Below are 16,663 nucleotides of genomic sequence, written 5' to 3' on the forward strand. Positions count from 1 at the left end.
CCTTTTTTATCACGAATTTTACGTGACAATGCGTAGGTCAAGGTGGACGTAAGACAAAGGAAGGTGTAGATAAATAAGACAGGGTGTATTTAAAAATAATAAGTTATTTATTACAGTTTATTTAATATGTATACAGGCTATTCGTATTATAGCAGCGATAGCTAGTGTTAAATTAACAATGACAGTTTCTATCGTAGTTAATATTATATTGGTTATTGGCCATGACGAAGGCGAATTTTGATAGCCCTGGTCGAGGTCGGTGGTCTGGATCTATAACAAATAATACTATATTAATATAGCAAAAAAATGTCGTAAATATCGATATCATTTGCAAGGCGATTCTTTTTGGGCATAGTGAAATTATGTTGATCAGTTTGTGGATATTAGGTTGAAATTAGATAATAAAGTTATAGATTTATCCGTTTTAAGGGATTGTTCAGGCGCCGTTAATTCACTGGATATGTCGCCCTGAAGCAGGATGTTTAAATTTTGGATCATATATTGTACTGATAGGAAGTATTTTATCGATACAATTATGAGTTTATTTGATTAAAATATCTAACGTAGTGTCTAGTCACCAAACGAATTAGTAGATCAGCCGTGAACAATGGCAGTAATTTGTATAATAACAAAGGATAAGCCAAATATAGCAGAATGACTCATCGGCTAGCGGGAGGTTGTGCCTAATTATCAAAAGCGAAAGAAATATGAAAGATCCTAGTTTGTAGGACTTGTTGACAATCAATGTCAACAATTTTTTCGTTTGGTCCATAGAATGTTTTGAGTGGGCTGTATTTCGACACACGACAAAATTGATAACGTAAATAAATCTTATATATTTGTTTCAAGAAATGATAGCTTGTTTGTGAGCGGTATCTTTAGACAGGTTGTTGAAAACTGGATGTTAATTCGGATTTTATATTTTCAATAAGTTCGCATGAGTATTTTAGTCAAATCTAGCACGAATCGAACAGGTGAAAACAATCTATACGGCGTTCGTGCTGAGGTGGTATGGTGATAGGTGCGTAAGGAACTACTCTTGGTGTTTTTAACGAACAATAGTTTATTTAGAACTAATCAACAATCAGAGTTAACAATTAACAATTAACAATTAACAATTACACTTAACAGACAATTGGTAACAACTAACAAATAACGATAGACACCGAGAGATCATTCGACGCGTTGCTATGCAAATAATACCGAGGAGTTACACATTTAATGGCGTAAGACAGACTGCCTGTGCTTTTGTTTCGGATCGCGCAGATTCTTCCCTTCGTAGCCCATCGATATCGTAGCCCAGTGCTGGCACGTGTATGCTCTTCCGAGAATTCGGCGGAAAGAGTGTGAAGATATCGATGGTACATTGGGCACGTCGGTGTTGCGCTTTGGCGGCGTCGCGCTTTGCATCCGGAGCCGTTGAAAAGTTCCGTGGCCCGTGCCGCCACAGTGCTTGGCAGGCTTTTATTTTGTTTACCTAGTGGATCGGTATGATAGAGTTCGAGACATGTGGAAAGTACGGCTTCCAGGCAAGCAGGGGCTGATTCAGCGCATTAAAATAAGAAGAAAATTTCGTATAAACGTTTTCGAGTAGACGCTTGCTTTGTGTCACAGTACTTTCTTACCTATCTTTAGAGAAATTACTCGAATCGACCAGTTCCAGTTTCTACGGAAACGCGAATGCGTCGCGTCATAGATCGTCCATCTTGTTCGAACAGCTTACACGAATTTGTCGAAAATTTTGATCGTCACGTCAACTAACGTTTTATAAGTAAGAGATTTTAAACGCCCCCGTATTTAATAATCGAACGGATTCGGATCCGAAGAGCGTATTGGTCCGGAAATAAGGCCAGCACGATTTATCTATTTTCCAAGAAATCGTTCATCTGTGTAATGTTTAGCATCGCAAAATAAGCTATAAGCGGAACGTATGGTCATATTAGGCATATTATGTTATATAAAATTTTCTTCTTATTTCAGTATTCAGAATCAACCTCTGCCATATTTTCCACGTGTTCTGATTCACCTTGTATAATATATAAGAATGATAATTGCAAATATATTTGTATAATAACTCTATGATAAGCGCTTAATAATACATACAGTGAACTTGTAGAGAGTAACGTTTGCTGACTGTCGGAGGCACATTGTTGCTGTCTATGCAAAGACAAGTGCCCATTTCTTGTCGAAGAACTCCAGTCAATTCTAGCGTTTCACCCACATAAGTTTTCAACGCTGAAACATGAAAATATATAGTCGTTATTTTTTAGCTTTGCCTCTATTTGATCTTCATCTTATCTGCTTACGCGCTTAATAATAGAACTAGGTTTGGTCTACGTAAAAAGTAACTTCTTTTTATTAAGACTCATATTTATTAAGATTTAATAAGATACAATTTATTAAGATACATGTAACGAAAGGCAGGAAGTAGTAACATTTTACGTGAATTTGCATGGATCGAATATGCTGATGTGCTTACGAATAAGAGAGTATTGATCGATAATTATTAAAGCCAATTGTTTGTGACATGGGAATAAGCAAAAGTCATTTTTAAGTTTAAAGATCTTTAGTTTAGTATTGAAATGTGTTTAATGTATTTTAGCAAAAGTAGATAAAATAGGAATATTAAAAAGTTGTGTTTGGAAGACAAAATTTGACAAAAATGATGCATATACAAATGCTATCTGTGGTCATTAATATATTTTTTCGTTATCGACAGAACATTTTCCCTTGATTTTATTGACATACTGGATTAATCACTTCTTTAAGTTACTCGTTCTTGAAACAACATCAAAATCGTATATTGTTTCGTGCTAAAAAATCTACTAAATCCATTGACAGTGAAACGATATTTCGTATACGGTTCTTACAAGAATTATTATTATTTAAGACTTAGGAAAACGTATATACAGTAGCCACGCACACTGTGCGTATTTCTGGCGCGCGTTTCCGTTCAGTGACAGTACTTCGGCGGACTGGATTGCCGAAGCGAAAGGGTTAAAAAAATACGATAAAATCACATGTAGCTCTCTATTTGTCTAGTCGCTTTTGTAGCAATATCACTATGTCCTCTGACATACTTGAGGTTTCTTACAATTCACAAATTAAATGAACAACTGTGCAAGCGAAATCGCTGCTGTAGAATCCCCGCTTCTGTAGAATCAGTCGTATGGATTTCAAAATTTAGTGTGTCGCCGGGATTAGCGTTATCCAAAGTACGCCACAGGAATAGAACATAAAGATATTTCTCAAAATTTGTTATTGCTGGTATGATATTGCTGAAATACAAGGCTGCAGTTTCGTAATGTCGTCAAAACATTCAGTTCTTTTTTGGTCAGTCACTTTTCGCGTGCTTTGTATTGCTCTGTCGAATTTGAAAGTTTCTATTACGATAGCGGATGGTGCGAAAGACGCAAGTTTCTAGTATTTTAGAGATGTCTGAACGTCAGCTGCGTGATTATGTAACAAAAAATGGAGATATCCACTGAAATATTTTAACACGCAAGAGATTTCATGTTAAGACAATACACGCAAAGTAAATACACACGAATATAATAGTATATCCCTTTCGATGTCATTCGATTTTTGTATCATTCATTTTTTCCCCGATATATTTGAGCGATTCGAGATAAACAGGATACACTTCTAAACAATTTCTCTCAAAAGTGGCAGGAATTAATATTTTTTTATTCTGAAAACAAATAACTCTGGAAATATTGAAAATGTAAAAGAATAGGAAGCTTAAAATCCGTTCACTTGTCGATGCAATGAGCAGAACTATACATATTTGCGATAATAAGAAGAATATCTCTAATGATACTTTTAATACATCAAAAGGCAAATACTATAAAAAGATTCGACGCGCTCTTTGAATACAGCTACTATCAAGATGTATAAACATTAGAACACATAATTAGCCTAGATCGTGTCGAAGTAGTAAGTACGTATGTACTTTTGACGAATTTTTAAATTCAAAATTCTTTTGAAATCACGTTTAAAATACAGTTATTCTTAGAATATGATTTAAAATATAATCTTCTTTTTACTTTTTGCGTAATTTATTACGCAAATCATTACTAAAGAAAGTTACTTTCCAGTTGTGTTACAAAGTAATCCACTTTGTATACAGGTATGTAATAAATTGCCAGAAACTTTGATGAGAACGAACTTTTTATTAAAAAAAGTGACATCTTTCATGTATGATTTCCTCTTCAATCTAATATTTGCTTGGTAGTAGTATATCAAATATTTTTGAGCTAAAAGTAAGTAATAAATATTCGGTAGGTTTATATGCGGAATGCATAAATAATTGTTATGAATATTGAAAGTATTACATTTTTCTGTCTAAATCGTTTCGGTTCAATTTGGAAAATCTTATTCTGCGTGTGCAATTAATACCAGCAGCATGTCAACTCTAAAGTTTCATATCACGAAAAGAGTTTATGCAAAAGACGAATAAGAGTTAAGTTTGACATCGAGTAAAGAAAACCCAATTTGAAATTGATCTAACAGTGTTTTTCTAAATTATTTCTAGGTATTGTTCAATTTGTTCTTTTCTCAATATTGTTGGATTTAATTAACGCAGCGTCATATTTACGCTAATATCTGCTTGTTAAGCATAATTTTAATATATAATAACATGATCTATAACTCTTTACAATTTATATTTTATCATGGCATATGTTTTAGAATATTCTCCGGCTTCTTGTAATTTTTATTCATACCTATTCCACGTGTATCATGTTCTCTTTATTAACTTGAAACGTTTTACACGCACAGGTGTACGCGAGTACTATCAATTACACGTACATACAGAACTTCCTCAAGCTAATATTATCAACTCTAGAGCTATTAATAAATGTTCATAAAGGGGATACTTCTTCACGACATGTAGTTTAATAGTTTATTAACACATTGACTGCCACGCGTGTTTTCAAAAAAATCTGCGTCAGGCCACGCGTACAGCAGTACCAAGCGTTCTCTGCTAGGTGCTCCTATCGATATTTTAGTAATGCGAATCGCTCAAGTGGTGGTCTCAAGAATGATCTTTCGTTTCGCTTGTTCGCTACATTAAAACCGCTAGCTGTTGTCGAATATAACGAAGGAAAGTGTGGTATAGATTATTCCGATCAAATGGTTTCTTATGCCACCACAATTAGAAAAGGAATCAAATGGTACAGAAAACGTGGCATTCAATTCCTTCTGGGAATTTCTGTTGTAAACGCTTTGACGGTTCACAAAATTGCAACAAGGAAAAATATAAATATTGGAATATTTAGACAATTACTAGTTGCAAAATTATTAGGGTTGTCTAAAAATACGAAGAATCCTTGTCTTCGACAGAGTCAGCACAATATCGCCGTTCGGAAAAATGATTCCGGAAGAAGCATTAGACGCGCGTGCAAACTATGTTATGCAAGTAAAAGACGTCGAATGGACCGAACAAAGGCACAAAAGAATTTGAAGAAAACAACAACTTCTTGTCCAAATTGTCCCGACCAACCTCAGCTATGTATAGAATGTTTTTTTTTATTTTATTTTTATTTTATATTTTTTATTTTATAACAATTTTTATTTACAACGTATTACAACGTATTTTTATTTTATAACAATTCAACAGTTTTATTATTATGAAATATCTTTTCAAATACCTACGACGATCCTTAGCAAGTAGTCAAATAAGCGACACCCGAATATGGGTTACGCGGCCTGACCAGAAACTTTGCTGACACCCGAATGCGGGTGTCGTGGTAGTCAACGTGTTAATAAATGTTCTTCAGTAAATTATTAATTTGAATTAAAATACTGGTGGAACTAATATACCTAATTTCGTTTTTATCATGTATTGTTTATGTAGATAGCTTGCTGAAAAAATTGTGCAGGAACGAATCGCGTAACAAAGTACAGTGCATTCGAGATGTAACATTTCAGTGCAAATAATAAATTATTTTCAAACAAATAATCAAAATTTTTATTTAAATCTTCTCGAGATTTTTACGTATTACAAGACAATTGTTATTTTATAAATTCAGAAACATAGTTATATCCACTGTATATACTACGTACATATATGTATAAAATATATGATTTTTTAGGAATATCTCTCTACTTTAAACTGTTACTAGCAAAAATACTTTGCAAGTAGCATTCTTATATGTTGGATTACAAGCTATTTCAATTAGCCTTGTAGTGAATATACTGTACAATATTTGTAATTTTAGCGAATGTCGTGATATTGTTCTGTAGGAGTACCAAAACATAGTTATCTTCTATTAGCAAATAAAATTCTATTTTTGATGAAATTTAGTAAAAAATATTAAAGTATCCGAGGAACAATTTCTTTTGCCTGCAAAAGTCACTTTGAGCAGGTGAAATCGAATCCTCAAGATTTTGATTAACTTGTGATGATCCGAGATACAGTAAAACTTTGCATCGCTCTATTGAAAAATATTCGTGCGCTAGGAATAAATCTCGAGTAAATAATGAGTTTGCTATTTTAAAGATAAAACGTGTAACAGGCATTACATGTAAGAAATACAATGCGGGCAAAATAACAGCTCACTTAACACTTCTGTTAATTTCTAAATACATAGGATTTTTCACCAGATATTAGCGCTTTTATTGGAACAAACAAATGAAAATGAACAATTCCGTGTAACATATTTCGGAGCCATATTGATCTGATATGTCAAACATATACATTGATATTTCGAAAATTAAAAATTATTTTCTAGAGTTGACATGTTGTTTTTCAGGTAAGTAAAATGTTTTTTAATGTATACTATATCTAATTTATTAAGTGTAATTACTAGTTATTTGCCCCACTTTTATAATTTCCTTTGTATATTATATACATTATAATCTAAAACGTATTTGTTCAACGTATTTGTCGTCCAATACCGATGATTTAGTCATAGACCGAATTTCTTTTACCTGTAAGTTCAATATTTTGGCAACTGAGACTAAATTAGAAGGTGTCCGTTTAATTTTTCTTCTACCTTTTCCCATAGAAAAATGTTTGAAAGTCCAAAACAGAAAAGAGAGAAATGGTCAGAGGAGAACATGAATGGGGGCTTCGAAGCTACTCTTCAAAAATAAAATGGCCCAAAGACAGGTCACTGAAGCTTTCAATGTTTCAAAAACGACGAATGTGAAGTCTGGGCACACGTCGAATGCGCAGATCAAGAAAATATTAAGTATTTTCCATACGATATACATAATAATCAAATTTGAATAAGAATATGTATACTGACATCTAGAGGACTTTTTAAAACATTATTAACCATTTAGAGCAAAAGATCAAATAATTAAATAATTGATCGGTACTGGACGACAATTTTTCGTTTCCTACAAATTCCGACATTACTATTCTTGCACATTGTTAATTCGTCAATTCGTATTATTGAATTTCATAAAATTAATTTTCCTACTTTTATCAAGTTCCATTGTGCTATAAAGTCACTTTGTAAATTTTCACTTTTATCAACTCTAGCACAAGGTACCGTGCGACTCTCCCCTGCATCTTAATTTGTATGTGATTCGAAATCCAAATTATTCGATATTTTTCATACCAAACTACGATAAAGATTCTTAACAACTTCTGCAAGATTACCTATACTAGCATTTATGACGTTCCTGTCTCACAAGATCAATAACCAAGCCTTTTCCTCGATTCTTTTTCTCTGATGAAACGTTAAATAGTTTTCTTCCTTCTTTCTGTCCGGATGAATTTTATCTTTTTCGTAGGTCATTGATATCTGGTCGCTTTTTTAAATTACTTTTTCCGTAGTTTTCATGTCACAATAAAGAGATTAAAAAATGCTGGATCAAAATTCTTAATGCTTTTCTCACCCACTCCGTACTGTTATCTTTCTGTTCATGTTCAAAATAGCGAATAGAGGTACATATAGAGGCGAATACTTCTGTGTTTAGTCTATTGACACCCCCTCCCTCTCGCCCCTTGATGAGGTTGACTCGTGTTAGATTACAATATCAGTTTGCCTAACAATCAGAACTACATGGAATTTTGGGGATATACAGGCTGAGTCTTCAACAGCAAACCACCTGAATAATTCTTTCAATTTTTTGAGACGCAGGGAAATGTTTGAAACAAAAGTTGTTTGGTTTCGAGGAGGCTATTACGCGATGGAAAAAGTTTTTCTCAGATGGACGCGTTTACGAGTTTTAAAGAACACTTTAATAGGCTTCGTTTTTTTTTTAAAGTGTAGCCGTGTAGTTTTGAATACCTATTTGTCCCATTGTTGCTCTTTTGAAGACGGATTTAAATATCGCGGTCATTTAAGGTCACTCAAGGTCATAAAACGTAGTAAAATAGTCCAATCGAACGTAATGTTTCAATATTCCGAAACAAAGGAAAATGGATTTACCATTTTCAAGATAAGCGGCCCGTTTATAAAACACCATTAAACTAGGAGACGCAATCAATTGGAGAAAAGATAAATTTTCTGTGACTACTTATCGTACTCGAATTCGACTCCACATCTTCGTTACTTTGTCGAAATTGCTATGTATAATAATTATTAATTATGAATAACGAAAGAAATCCTTAACCGAAAAATACTTCGTTATTCAGTATTCGTTGTTTAATATAATTATAAAACACCAATCAATAATAACACAGGTACTTCACAGTGAGATATTTGAATTATTCATCTAATATAAAGAATAAGAATTTTGGAACAAAAAATTAAACGGTTAGTACAAACATTCGATAATTGCACGAAAAAGTCCTCTACGTAGTTACACAGCCGTCGTGTCCACTTTGAGAAGGACAGATTTCCCTGAGGTATCGCGGAAATTTGGCGGTCCATTGCGATCGAGCAGTGTAACATGATCCAATATTATCAGTTATCGTTGAGACAATGTGTCCGAGTAATCATTCAAAACTGAAAATTGCCTTATTTTAGGCTTTTTAAAATTAAATTTCCACTAACGCATTTGTAGGATTTCCCCGACTAAAATAAGATCAAACATGATATAATATGAATAATATTTAATTATCAATTATTAAGTAAGCAAATATGTTCCAAATTTTATCGTGTTTGGTGTCATTTTAACCAGTAAAACGCGAGAAACATATTAGCAAAAATTTCATTGATCAAAAATCGCAAATAAGAATCTTTCAACTTATCGCCAGTCTTTAACGAGGCTCTCTTTCTCTTTCATTCGCGTTGTCAATTTTGAGGAATAGAGTCGTTCCTACGTCTCCATAATTGTAACGTTTCAGTCCCGATTTTTGTGCAATTATCGAATGTAATTATTAAAATTGTATACACGACATATTACAAACATTGAATCGAATCTTCTTCTGCAAAACGTTATCGAAAACGAAAAAACGAACACGAATAATCGAATCGAAAATTACTAAACGATCGGCTGTTGGATAAGTGTTTACTAAGAATCTGACTAAGTACACTCTCTTAAATGCAAATGACTCATTGAACTTTTTTGATATTAACTTTTTAATGAACGGCAATCCTCGAATAAAATCTTACTCAAACTGATAACATTAACAAAATATTTAAAAAATGTCAAAATCGGCGGTATCTCCTTTTTTTGTAAATATTTACCGGCTATTGAATCCATTGATTCTCGATTGCCTTATCTGTTTGCTTGTGTATATCTTTTATATATACATAGATGGATACACAAATAAGTTTCGTCTATGGCGAGATCAATTTAGCCACCTGAGTAACCAGCTATCTTTCGAATCAACAGATACAATACCGATACAATGATACGACATGCGATGTACATACTCGAAACGTTACAGATTGAATCAATGAATTAATGAATTAATGAAGAGTAACTGCTAATCATTGGTAGGATACACGCTTGTTAAAGATCGAAGATGTCCGTGAATTAATTAGCTTTGAAATTAAAAGGTTAGGTACGTGGGAGATTTTGCGTTTGAGGAAAATTATTCGAAGATAGCAATATGGTTGATGATACGGAAGTGTAGGGGTAATAGGGTGAATGCAACGAGCAATGTATAATAAACAATTGATAATTGGTAATAATGTATAAATAATTCGTAACGATTAAGAATAGAAGCAGATAGTAATATTTAATTAGAACCCATGTTTTTTGTTTCAACTTCCAATTTATGTTCCTTTGATAGCAAAAACTAAAATAGAATTGATTATAATAAATTTTGAATATAGAGATTGAAAATTGAAATGGTTTATCAATTGGGCTGATTTCAAACTAATCTCGTAAAAAAGTTGTAAAGAGGAGAAATATAGCTTTAAGAAATACGCAATTAGTCGAGTGTTTACGGTACGTGCCAATAACAAGACAAGCTTTTGACTTTTGGAGAAGTCGACTGTAACAAAAATATATTATATTATATTATATTATATTATATTATATTATATTATATTATATTATATTATATTATATTATATATTATATTATATATTATAGCTATAATTTTAGCAGATACTGTTTATCTATTTCGTTTTGCGTGTATTAACGTTCTCATGGTGTATCGTATAGTAATTAATGCATCAGATTATATACATATCGGTGTTTGTAGGTAACACGTTATACAGAGTGGAGAAGCAGCATCAAATTGTCACGATTGCAAAATAAAATGAGTGAACGGCTGGTGAACGAGCAAAATACTCGTACAATAACAAGTGAATGTAAAGGGAGCTCTAAATTCCAAGAAATTCCATTTTATCAGCCGAACAAAATGTATAATCTGATAACGTTTTGAGGATAGTAAGTTAGGTGTTTGTTCGACCAATCGCGGGGAGACGTAATCGCAAGGAGAGACGTCAACGAGGGTCGTAAATCCCCGTTACGATTATAACAATCGACACCACGAATTGATCGATCCCCTGATTTTCGTTGAGATAATAGGGGTGATTGAGGTTGTATAACCCTGTGATTCACAGAATTATAAATTATATGTTTCCAGCACTTAGATTACACTGACGTAGAGAAATAAGTAATTAACAACTTGTCGCACGAAGCTAAGATAGATATGTGCGTTAGAGCAGGGCTCTTATAATTAGATTTAGTGTATTAGTGGACGTAGCACTATGAGATATTTAGGAGAGGAAATGTATGCTCGACAATACCAAGACCGACTCTCGCGTTATGCTTAGACTGCCCCGCTGGGCATTAGCGTATACTTAGTAGTTGACTTTTCCAACGATGTAGAAGAAGTGAAGTTGAGTGACGATGCTGTGTCGGAGGAAAGCTAAGGATGGGTGTGTCTAGCGCGCGGGACCATCGGATTTGTTGGTGCCGATGTTAGTTAAGAGAGTGAGGGAAACAGGTTTCGCTGTTAATTGGTTAACCGAAGGGTCTTAACCGCCCTCGAGAGAAAGTGGTTAGTGGGAGGAAAGTTGCAGCGCACGTGAGAAAACTAACTTTCCCTTGTCCCGCCGTGGTAGACAATAGTCTTTAGAAATGCTTCGGACACAGATGTTTGTTTGTTTTGAAGGACCTTAGCAGGCAAGTGACTCGGGTTTATGACGGGTGCTTAAGGATATTGAGGGTACGCCGTACGGAAAAGCGGACATCTGGTGTCCGTCTGGCCCGCGGTGTGTGACCTGGGCCAGGCAGAGAGGCCCGGCGTAACATTAGGCAGGCGAAAAAAATAGGTGTTAACGATCAAGTATAACAGATACAGTAGTAAATATTCAACAATTTTTCAACCGTAATGTATTTATACACAAATCTGCGTACTTTGTATCAAAGTTTCTGTTGAAAATGACAACGTGAGTTCGTGCTCGCCATCCATATGCAGATGCGTTAGTGATAAGAAATAGTAACTAGAGGATGATGCTAGTTACAATCGATAGATTTAATCGATAGGCTTAAGATGCTTTTTTGTTTTTATCCCTAGTTTTTGTAAGCGTGTGCAATAAAGGCTTTTTTTGGCTCAGAACGGTGTAATAGATTTATCCATTCAATAAAATAATAACTACTCTGATCTTACCTCTGAGTATAGAAATAACAACAGTTTCGATACATATATTTTTATGTACAGCATGTATAAAAAGTGTCAGGGCGTATAAGTGTCCACTAGCGTGATTTCGGAGGATCGGAGCCTCTGGATCGATTGATTCACGCAAAATTTTGTAAAAATTGACGTTTGCTGGCACCGTATGCTACTTAGCACGAGGATCAAATGGAACTTTACTGGGAAAGTATATTTGGATACCATGATGTGCAAGATATTATTCTTGTATATGTAGGAGTTGTATACATTTTAATCAATTTACTTTTTTTAATCAATTTAATCCTCATTTTATCAATAAATCCAATTATTTTGCCATCTATCTCTATTACCGACTATCGAATTGTTCGTTGTTCCAAAAATGGGTTGCGCGCAATACTGGGCACTATTAAATAAATTTTCATTTAAATAATTGTTTAAATGTTAAAAGACAGAAATAAATTATTTGCAATTTCAACAAGTTTAGATATATTATTTAAAATAATGAGATTAAGTGTTATTTACAAATTTTATTTTCTATTTATTCTAAAAGAAAGCTAATAAAATCAGAATCTTTGTTTGAAAGTCTTTTTTCACGCAGTAGATAATTCTGTAATAATGTGAAATCACGCTGATTGCTCCATTCTGTTTATCACGGGCTATCCCACCTGCTAACGAAAACTTGTTGTTTTCTCGTTGATGTCACATTGCTTACTTTCTACCTGACTGCGAAATATAAACTTGTTGCGAATAATCTCGATGTAAGACCCAATGAAATTTCAACGTCATTTCTCCAGAAAACGGTTCAATTGCGACTCATAGCTTATTTTGAAAAGTTGGCAAGTTGGTCCTCGCGATGAGTAGACGTTTGTAAAACTGTATCATCCAGAGTTGTAGAATTAGGGTGGCCCGGTCAAATAAGTGTATTTTTTATATACTCTGTACATATACAGGCTTTTCCAGAATAATTCCATACCGCCAGACAGGATAAGACGTCAAACAAGAAAAAAAACATTTTTCTTTTCTTCAGCTTATTTTTGCGCGTAAACTTTTTGCATTTAAAGCTAAAGTTTGAAATAGTTGTCGATACTCTGTCACACTGAACGTATTTCATTGTAAGCTAGCTCAAGCAGAAACAAAGCCTTATACAAGAAAACTTTTGCATACAGAAAAATCTGCAGTCTAAGTGTGCTATCCTGAGATTCCTTGATTATACATATCTTTTCTAAATTTTTCGTTTCTGTTAACAAAACTTCCATAAATGATAAAGTGCAGGTATTCCTAAAGGAAAAAAAATGTAAAGAAACTAAAATTAACGCCCAAACACCCAAAATTTCAACATTAACCCGCCATATATATATTGTTAAATATGTAAATTCGCACGTTCGTGGGGAGACGCGATCTCGAGGAAGTGCGCCAACGGGAATCGTAAATTCCCGTTACGATTGACTAATCGACGCCACGAATCGTTCAATCCCTTATTTCTTTTGGGATAATGAGGGTAGTTAACTTGAAGAGAACGCTGCTATTAACAGATTATTATATATGTCGGAGATGAAAGGAAAACCGGAGCCTTCCCTTTGCAATTTTGAGGAAGCCTTCTAATGCTTTAGCCTAGATTTTATCATAACTGTAATTAAGCAATTGTCATTTGTAATTGTTTGACATTTGTGAAAGCGAAAGTGGGTTCGAGGTGACAACTGGTCGCCGAACGTAGCCACGGTCACGGGATAAACGTTTTGCCTGACGAAGGTGTGGATCGGTTGTATTGTTCTCCCTAGAAATCACATAGAATTGTACTTTAGAGATGCTGATATAATGGGACACACGTTGTATTAGGAATCAATCTCCAGACAGAAACAAGTCGTCCCATATAACGTAATACGTTATACCGTCATACCATATAACGTATTACGTTATAACGTTATAACGTTATACCATATAACGTAATACGTTATAACGTCATCCCATAAAACGTAATACGTTATAACGTCATACCATTTAACCTAATACGTTATAACGGCATACCATATGATGTATTACGATATAACATCATCCCATATAACGTAATACTTTATAACGTCATACCATATAACGTATTACGTTATAACGTTATAACATATAACGTAATGCGTTATAACGTTATAACATATAACGTAATACGTTATAACGTCATCTCATATAACGTAATACGTTATAACGTCATACCATATAACGTAATACGTTATAAAGTTATATCATGTAAAGTAATACGTTATAACGTTATACCATATATCGTTACATATGTCACGAGCGGCGTACTTCAAATCCGACGGACTGACGATAGAGATAAAGCACTCGGCGACAATGTATATCGCTGAAGTGCCTAATGAACCATCAACATCCCAACGGTCCTTCCACCGAAGGTTCTAGAAGAAAGAGCACGTGGCAACGATCGCGGACGCCTAGCACATGCATGGACGGTGGGGATGTTGAGGGATGACAAAAGAAAGTAATCGGATCCGATCGAAAGTAAAATCATAAGAGTCAGTCTTAGAAAGTCACGCCTAGAGTTCGGAAGTAGATTGTAAAGTGTATTGATGTTAGAAAAAAATAAAGTTTTCTTTTTTTATTTTTTTACCTCAAATTCCTTTTTTATTTTGTTATTTTACGTGACACATACATCGACACTCTGTGTTACCACAGATTTTATACGAAATAGTGAAATTGGAAATTGAATACTGTATTCAGAGTTAAAATATAATGCTATATGGAAATGAAATAGCACTTCAAAGACTTGATAGATTTCGTTAATAAAATAAAGCAAAATAAATCTTTAATTGACTCACTACGAATTTATGGTATTGATTAAAATCAATGAATGTAGAGTTACTTCCGATTAAGGGTACAACTGTTATAAATTAAGAGCATAATTACATTGAATTAATGGGAAAATGTTGTTATAAATTATTGGTATAACTGTTAAGAATTAATGATGTAATTGTTTTAGATTAATGGCTTAAATGTTATAAATTAATGGCTTAGAAGGTATAAATGAATAGCTTAAATGTTATAAATTAATAGTTTAAATGTGTAAAATAACAGTTTAAATGTTGTACATTATTGGCTTAGATGTTGAAAATTAATAGCTTAAATGTTATAAATTAATGGCTTAAATGTTATAAATTAATAGTTTAAATGTTATAAATTAATGGCTTAAATGTATAAAATAATAGTTCAAGTATTGTAAATTAATGGCTAAGATGTTGTAAATTAATAGCCTAAATGTTATAAATTAATAACTTAAATGTATAAAATAACAGTTCAAATGTTGTAAATTAATGGCTTAGATGTTGTAAATTAATAACTTAAATGTTATAAATTAATAGCACAAATGTTGTTGAGAATTGTGGATCTTTGAAGTCGAAATAATGTTATAAGAACACTAAATTTATACTGAGGATTAATTTTAAAATAGTAATATATTTATTTCATGGACGATTTCTTATATATTCATCGATACACACTTGCACGCGTCTCAGCACTTTCTTCTATACCCGACTGTTAACCGACTGAACAGTTTACATTCATCTGTTTTCGAGACGCCGCGCACACACATACATCCACACGCTGATATTCACATACAAGTATCTCTACTACACATTTAACCCAGTCCAACACAGAAAATTATACATATCTCAACAAATGTTATAAATTAATAGTTTAGACGTTATAAATTAATTGCTTATATGTTATATATTAATGGCTTAAATGTTATAAATTAATAGCTTAAATATTATAAATTAATTTCTCAAGTATTGTAAATTAATGGCTTAGACGTTATAAATTACTAGTTACAATGTTGTTATTTGATATTTTTTTTTATTTACCTTATATTTAAATTCTTCTTGGATGTTCACTGTCCGGAATTTCAGGCACGAAAGAGCTCGCGCGCGACTTCCGCGTTCTTTATATATCTTGACAAGGTGTCGAGATGTCAATCAAACGTTAACGATCTCTTGACATAGCAAAGGACGGGTTTTCCATTATAACAAAATCAAATTGAACAATTTCTTAATTTTTATCGTAAATTGGCGCCTTCGACGATTTAATACGGTATCCATTTTTATCATTTTAATAGTTTCTACAAACTAAGACTAAATTCACACCTCCTTGATACTAGTTTTCGACTATCAATAAGTTTGAACAAAAAGAGCCTAACGGCAGTCGATGACGTTACTGTGAAATATGTTATGGTATTTAAATAATCAGCCAGATAAAATTCATATTAATCATTATATTATATTATCGATATTCGTTCATTTACTCGTGCTAATTACAAAATAAAATGTTCTCTTTTCTTGAATAACACCTACATCACCGTCTGCGATATTTAAATTTCTTATTTAATGCTTATTTAAAAGTCAGGTACCTTTTTAATTCCTCTCAAGTTAAACGAGTAAATTTACTCGTTATAGTTGTAACATAAAATGGCTATTTTCTTCAATACCACTTGCATCGCTGTACGTGATACAAATATTAATTATGTATCGAATAATATGTACCAATTGGCTGTAATCGCGGTTAGGTATTTCTTCGTTTAATCTATCAAGAGATCTATTAGGCTATTAGCGAAAGACTTATTGATTCCTCAAAGATGTATCTTAACTTAAATCTTAAAGATTAACTAAATGATTATATTTGATTAGT

General features: G+C 33.2%; 1 long non-coding RNA gene across 1 annotated transcript; it reads right to left on the reverse strand.

Moving 5' to 3' along the window:
• Positions 1 to 1,436: 1,436 nt before the first annotated feature.
• LOC117215899 lies at positions 1,437 to 15,884 on the reverse strand. Its single transcript, XR_004489240.1, has 3 exons — positions 15,844 to 15,884; positions 2,104 to 2,235; positions 1,437 to 1,477 (listed from the first exon to the last, which is right to left on the reverse strand). It is a non-coding gene; the product is annotated as an uncharacterized LOC117215899 (long non-coding RNA).
• Positions 15,885 to 16,663: the final 779 nt, after the last annotated feature.

The sequence above is a fragment of the Bombus bifarius genome, unplaced genomic scaffold, assembly GCF_011952205.1.
Source record: "Bombus bifarius isolate JDL3187 unplaced genomic scaffold, Bbif_JDL3187 scf7180000009837_frag, whole genome shotgun sequence".
Classification (NCBI taxonomy): Eukaryota; Metazoa; Arthropoda; class Insecta; order Hymenoptera; family Apidae; genus Bombus; species Bombus bifarius.